This window comes from Megalops cyprinoides, chromosome 20 (genome assembly GCF_013368585.1).
Source record: "Megalops cyprinoides isolate fMegCyp1 chromosome 20, fMegCyp1.pri, whole genome shotgun sequence".
Lineage (NCBI taxonomy): Eukaryota > Metazoa > Chordata > Actinopteri > Elopiformes > Megalopidae > Megalops > Megalops cyprinoides.
In genome coordinates, this window is record NC_050602.1 from 22460390 (window position 1) to 22467919 (window position 7530).

General features: G+C 45.9%; 1 protein-coding gene across 1 annotated transcript in view; it reads right to left on the reverse strand.

Moving 5' to 3' along the window:
* LOC118795831 (transforming growth factor beta receptor type 3-like) overlaps window positions 1-7161 on the reverse strand; it is an 80399-nt gene extending 73238 nt beyond the window's left edge. Inside the window, exon 1 of the mRNA XM_036554577.1 lies at window positions 6929-7161. The gene's annotated coding sequence lies outside the window, so the exon portion shown is untranslated. The remainder of the gene's footprint in view (window positions 1-6928) is intronic.
* Between the last annotated feature and the right edge of the window lie 369 nt (window positions 7162-7530).

Here is a 7530-nt window from a genome sequence, read left to right on the forward strand (position 1 = left end):
AAAATCACTGAGATGCATTAAATGGGGTACAGTATCACATTTCCCGCTAAGTAATGCTATGTTATGCTCTTTCCATCAGACTCTGTGGCTATCCTGGTGTCACCGTTGTAAAAAAGATGAGAACCAGTTGCCTCGGCTCACAAGCGAAGAAAAAATATTGAATGAGAGTCACGGTACATGCGGGAAAAAAAGTTTCCACTCGAAACGCTTTGTGGCAGTCCTGAATGCCAGGACCTAGCCAATACTGCATTCCTTTGTTTGTACTTGATTTTGTTTGAGTGGCAGTTGTAGCTATGAGCTTCCCTCCAGCTAAACCCGTCATTTACAAAAAAAAACGTTTCTTCACTTGTGAATCAAAGTGAGTCATTGGTGTTTTTTCATTTCTTACAGACTGTGTAAGAGGACTTCAGCTGTCTGCACTGCTTGGCTTCTCTTCTGCTGTATTTTACCAACATCCACGATTCAAAACTCCGTTTTTTCTCCTAAACACCACATCATACATCGAGCAATATCTAAAAACAAAATCTTTTTCTTTTTGTTAAAATAACAGTGATTGATCCAAATTTAAGACAATTGAGAGTTTTACTAAGAAATAAAGTGCATGGTGACATCTGGACATAAGCATGACCAAAACTCACAGCTGTTTCCAGATTGGATTTAATTTTTCATAGTACACATAAAAGTAAAAAAAAAATCAATTAAAACCATCTGTACATTATCTCACTATATAAACATCAGCTGGGCAAAGTGCCCAGTATTTAGCCTAAATATACAGCTACAAGGCCATTACACATTTAGACCATATTTAGATTAATCTGTAACTTCATAATCTCAAGAAACAGATGCAGAAATCATGAATTCCTCTAATACATGCACATACACATATGCGAGCGCACTCACACACACACACACTTGTGGCAGTGTGACGTTACACTGAGTGAGGATTCATCTGAAACCGATCTGACGTGATGCCTGAAACGCATCAGACAACTTCTGGAACTCGGTCCCTGCGTGAAATGACCAGAGCACCCCTGCGGACTCGGGACGAGTGGGCCTCTCTCAGTTTTCACAGCACTGCCCGGGATAATGGGAAAAAAGAGCCTTATGAAAGCAGTGGGCTTCGCAACACAAAGAAGGCTAATGCTTCCCCCACGCGACACTGCGGTGCTCAGCTGTGACCCTACCTGTCAGTCAAACTAAGTCCCAGGCAGGTGACTGCGGCCAGGCCACTGGCCAGACGCCAAACCTATTTTCTCCCTCTGTTGGCGGAACGGCAGAGTTCGGAACTCCCATGAGAGGAACGATCTGGGGAAGGAATTATGGGAAGGCCGCTGTTCCCCCGGAGGGACGGCAAGTCTGTGATGCAAGCAAGAGCAGGACAGTAACAACAAACAGTGGCACTGAAGAGAGGAGGCATGAGATTCGGGCCCCGCTGAAGGGCAAACAGCAGGGCCGAGCTCAGCGCACCCACGGAGGAGCTGCCACGGAATGCGCCTCTGCAACACACAGCACCGCGCTGACCACAACGTAACCTTCAAAACATAGCTCGGATGATTGGGCCCGGTGCCAGGAACGTCGCCGCGGGAACGCTTCGAGCGGGCCTGAAAACGTCACGTCAGGTGAAAGGAGGCCTGTGGCCTGAGCTGAAAACCAACGCGGAGAGAGAGAGCGCGAACGCTTAAAGACGAAGTGTGTCACAAAGCCACAGTGGCGTTCGACGTGGCTGCATCGTGACAGAGAACGAGATGCGCAGTGTTATTGTTGGGGGAAAGGGGGGTGGGGGGGTTTTTTGGGGGGGGGGGGTGTGCAGCGCACTGGCAGCACACACAGCTGCGGTAACAATAGGTCTTTCACTGGCTGGCAGCTGCAGGAGGTGGACTGTAATTTTAGAACATCTCCACAAATATTGCATTTCCAGTAGGGGGGGGGGTGGTGTTGGGCTGGTGGGGGGGGGATTCATAACCCTCAGCGGACCTCTCCCCTATAAGGGTCGTGGGGGGGAAAGGGGGGGGCCCTCCACTGAATTGTTGTGCTCTGGGCTGTGATGCACATCAAGGACAATGACAAGTACCACTAACCAGTCCAGCAACTGCTCTGCGAGATTCTCGAGTGCCAGGCAAGCAGGAAGAGGTCATAAGTGGATGACTATTGTTGCTGTAAGAGGCAGGAGGTGAGGAGGCAAACGATATAAGTGAAAGAGAGGTTACCTTTATTTTAACTCTTCACTTGAACTCCCCACGTGCCTTTGCTTCCAGTTTAGTAAACAGTTATGTAAAAAACGACTCCACTCTAACCTCAAAAGCCATCCCCCGGCTGATCAGGGGTGTGAAACGCCTCACAGCGCTGAATGCTGATGTTTTGCCACCCCAGGTGTTATATAGAAACTGGCATCCTGTCGCAACCGCAAAGAGACGCGTGCCAACCACCTGCCAAGGCCCTCGTTTTATCTCTTGATGCCAGCTGCAATCAGCAGCAAAGTAAATTTCGCCTTGAGCCGGAGCGCTCTGACGGATCACCTTATGTGACTTCTGTAACCGGCCACTCCTCCTATCTCGCTGTGTGCTGGTCTGGAATAGCCATTACAGCTGCAGCGGCCTCCAGACTGCAGGGAGGTATGAACTAGCCACCGCTAGAGCACACACGGCCATAAATACCATATGGATTCACAGAGTTGCCTGAGCAGTGAAACCAGCATTCTGAGGCTAATCGCTGATCGGCGCAGTTAGGACAGAGAACATTACAGAAACTACACTCAGGTCCCTGGAGTAAACCCTGACGTGTCACTGCATGAGATATGGATAAATACAAATATCTAAATCTACGGTATAAACATGCCTATTGAAAACCACTTCCCAGTGTGGTTCGGCCTGAATCCATGTGTCGTCACCTTTGTGCAGTCTCTTGCTTAAAATGGCTGGCACCACAAGTCCTTTGGATTTTCAGGAGACTCAACATAAGGACATAGTGTGACCTCGCAATTCAAGGGCTCACTGACAACTGACATTCCCCTTGTGTCTGCAACACATAACAGGCTAGCCCCATTGACAAACTGGACCAAAGCTGGCCTGGTCCTTCGACTCAAACCGCTGGATGTGAGTACTCGGAAAAAAACAACTGGAGGAGAAAGGGGAATGCCACCACTCCAGTGATGTTGTGGTAAGGGAAGAGAAATCCACTTGACCACAGACAGCTTAGCTGTAAGTAACTGTCTCACGCGCTTCAGGCGCGGAGCCTAAACAAAGACAGGGACCCACCATCCCAGCAGCCACCGGGTTATGCAGAGATGCAATGTGTTTATAGTGGGACATCTGTTCTTCTGATAAACACTCAACCGTGGCCTGAATGAGTTCCCTCATCCTCGGAGACTTGGCGGCCGGCGCGGGTCAAGCGCAGAGGAGGCCGATGGATTCACGCCGTGGCGGGCGTGGAGCCGCGAGGGTGACCCTTGCCCGCCCCCCCGGCCCCACTGAGCAACCAGCACTGACCAGCTGCGAATCTGACCTCACCCCAACTACAGTTCCACATACAGCACAGCTGTGAAGAACCCCATGCTGCCACAAGCCTCCACACCCAAAGAATGTCTCTATGAGCAATTCATTCCATGCATACTCACAGAGCACACACATACTCATATTTTCTAATATATGTCAAAAAAATCACATATCATATATTTCCATGTTCACATATGCAATTGTAAGCATATTTTGTAGAAAATATCCTCCCGCGAGAAATCCATGAATCTACAGTATGAAAAATAGTGAATGAATGCTGAAATAATGTCAATACACTGCACCAGAGAGTCTAAATATACGCAAGTATACAGTATGTAAATATACACAGCATATTTTAACACTTTAAACACAAATACATTCCTTATAACTTGGATTTATTTCTCTTAACCATACACCACTCTTGAAAGAAATGGCTCTTATCTACAGGCTACAACCTTATAAAAGACCATCAATACATTATGAAACTGTGATCATCAGCGATAACAATACTTCTCACAGTCGGCTCTCTTTGATCTCGGAGCCTGTAGGTGCCATGGTGGCAACGAGTGGGTGAATTTTACTGCTGCTAGCCTTCCACCACCCCTGTGCTGTGAAGGCCCACAAGCTGGGCCTCCTGCTCAAACCCAAGAAGGCCTCTGTGTTCTCACAGCTGCGCCCCCCCCCCCCCCAAAACCCCCCGACCCCCCGACCCCCTGAGGAAGAACAGAGAGCCGTCCTCATGAAAGAGGGAAAGCAGGTGAGCGGGCAGGGGGGGCGTGGTGCGGACACATAACCCTAGACCCCGCGGCCCCAGGCTCAGATCCCAAGCGGGACGCTACGGGACCCCGCGACCTTGAGCAAGCTGTCTGGATGTGAGAGGAGTACAGCTCTAAACACTGCCGCCCAGGACGAAAGCATCCACAAAGCATCCTCGCAGCCAGTGCAAACAAAGATATTTGGTAGTAATGACTCAAGGGTCACACCTACTCACCCCTCTCCACAGGCGTGACCTTCCAACCATCTCACACTTCCTCTTCAAAAAAAATCACTCATTCACAGCAGGCGGGAGTGAGGCATTAACCCCCGGGTGCACGAATCTGCAAGGCGTCTCTTTTAAAGCTAACAGAGGGAGAGCAGAAGATTTAAAACCTAAATGTTTCTGTCCAGGGCTCCTAAAAAAACTGTTTTTTCCCCTTTTACATAAGAACAAGCAGCTTTCCATATTTGCTGGAAGCACAACCCCTCTGAAAGCCCTTTTGAATGCAATCTCCTCAAACTGCCCACAAAAGCAGAAAAGCAACCACGCGACCTCAGTGATGTTTAAGAATAAATGAGACCCATTCATCATCTTGTCTGTTGAGGAGGGTCTGAACTGTAATTAAGCGGGAGTTTGCATAATCCTCAACAGATTTTGGGGGAAGACCTCCCAGCACGCTCACTTTTTAAAGACAGGTAAAGACAACAGCGGTCTTCTTCCTGTGCACAGCGGTAGAACAACTGAAGCTGCAGTTTAGCTTAAATGAACTAAAACAAAACAAAACAAAAAAACACCCTTCCACAGTGGAGTCTCGCAGCACGTCAGTGAATGTGAGGAGGTGAGAAGATACCGCGGAGCTCCTGCAGCGTGACGTTCCCCCAACTCGACACACGAGACGGCAGCAGCCTCATCTCCTAACGCACCCCTGAAGCCTGCCCTCAGGGTGCTCGACACCAATTCCGCTTCTTAAGTCTGAAGAATTTTCTGATTCTCAGTTCCGTTTGCTTTCATTAAACCCCCATCACAGAAAAGGGGTTCCATCTAAAAAGATAAAAGGGGTCCATCTCCTAGAAAATATACACTGCTGATTAAGAGGGCTTCTTCATGCTGAGGCATAAACACAGATAATCACTTAATTACATGAGTAAACGCATGTGCATCCACTCCGGTGCAAAGAGGAGAAATAGGAGTCATTCATAACATCCTCTAGCAGGCACATAAAAGAAAAAATGTTTTACTAAAACAGTATTATACATTACAGCTACATACTCTATTTACTCTGTGAATGCTGTATTTTTATATGCGTGTCTAGGTTGTTGTATTTTCAGTGTAAGGGATCGCGGTAAAACTCCAACCAATGGCATATGTAATCCATTTATATCAGCAAAAGACAGCCCCTTTCTTAAACAAACAGTTTTATCTGAAAAGTATGTTCTTTTTGTTTATGCCAGTGCCTGCATTAAATCAACATAAATCATTCAGCTTTACTTCCAACACTATATGAACACATAAAAAAGGGGTTATGAAAGCTTTATGACTTTGTTTTGAGCATATAGTGCATGAGTAAGTACCACCATATGGGACTGAAAAGCTGTTTTACCGTGAAGGTAAACTGGGATGTGTTTATCCGTGGCATTGCCTTGCAAATATGGACACCACGACCCCACTCCTCGCCAGATCATTCGCAGAATAGATGTCAGGTCTAGAAAATTCAGGTAAGCTTTGAAGCCTCCAAACAACACACTACTGCATTTTCAAGCGAAGAGTGATCATTTTGTCTTGGCTACAATGCCGTCTTTTCACGAGGAGAACAATGGCATCATGTATAGTACAAACTGAAGGACAGAAGTACGATGGCTGTGGGTTCCAATACCAGCAGTCCCGAGCTTTCCTTTCCCTCTCTCATATATATTTTATGTGTTCTGTTTACTCCTTTCCCCCTTTCCACACTGAGCCAGCAGTGGCAATTACTGTGCATACACACATTTGAAATCGTAACGATTGGCAAACACCAATCATACCGTTTTGCATTTTACAGCCCATTGAAATTATACCTGTGTTCTCACAAATTGCCTACGCGTGACAGCCAAGTCCAAGCAAGACAGGCATGATCCAAGCCAATGTGGAATGTTTACGCACACTGCCGCCTCAACAGTATTTCTATATTCAATTCAAAATTACAGTTAATACATTCAACCATATATCCAGAAACAAACTGTTTGCATCAACTGAATGCTCGTGATATCGGTGGATTGGGGCATCTCTTGCCAACGTTCAGCAAGAGTTTGAAGCCCACATTGCCGATAACAGGTCAAAAACATCGATTAAACATCGGACATTCATTTGAAAAGATTCATTTGCTTCCTGTGCACAAAACGCTGGCTGAATACACAATAAATACAACTATACCTAGAATTAAATTCGTGTACACTCAATGGACTGGACAGCTCTATCTCACTTTGGCATTTCACTAAGCTGTCTGAGCGTGCAGAACGCATGCAACATTTCATCACCAGAGAGTACCAAAACGTGAGAAAAACGTGTGGTCTTCAGCTAACATTATCATCACAATCAGTCCGATTCAGTTACTAGTGTGAAAAGATTCAATCTGTTGTTTACAAGGCAACGTAGGAAAGCACAAAATTAACTGAGAAAACGAGCGTAATATTTGCGGACGTACCATAAAGAATCTTCAGAAATGTCAAAAGTAGGGCTAAAACTTTCGTAGTAGCTTTAAGAGTAGCTCCAGTATAGATGAATAGAGATTGTGCCGCTTCTTTCCTTTGAAATCGACGTAACAAAATCCCAGAGCATCCACTTGTAATGATGTAAACAGTTCGGTATGATTATTTAAACACTAAAACGAGATATTCTCTGTTAATATACAGGATAAGTCCAATGATCACGCTCCGCTTTCACTATGTACGTCTTAGGGGGTTGGACTTGCAGGAGGAGGTTACAACCCACATCAATCAAACGCGATTGCTAGTTTCCATTGGAAAAGAACACGGAGGTGGGTTTTTAAATAAAACCCGCCTCTTTGTATCAGCACAGGATATGAGAGCGCAATCATTTCTCGATTTTTTAAAAGTATAACTACATATGATCGCTTCAGATAAGTTAAAAAAAAAACGAAAAACAAATTAGCAAGACTGTTATATGATTTTGCTAAGATGAACTCATTTCAGTTGGAAAAGTAGCTGTGGCCTGGTCAGCAGCCTTCTGGGGGCAAATATGGTCAAGGGGGTCCCCATATTATAAAATGTTAAATAATTATCTGTA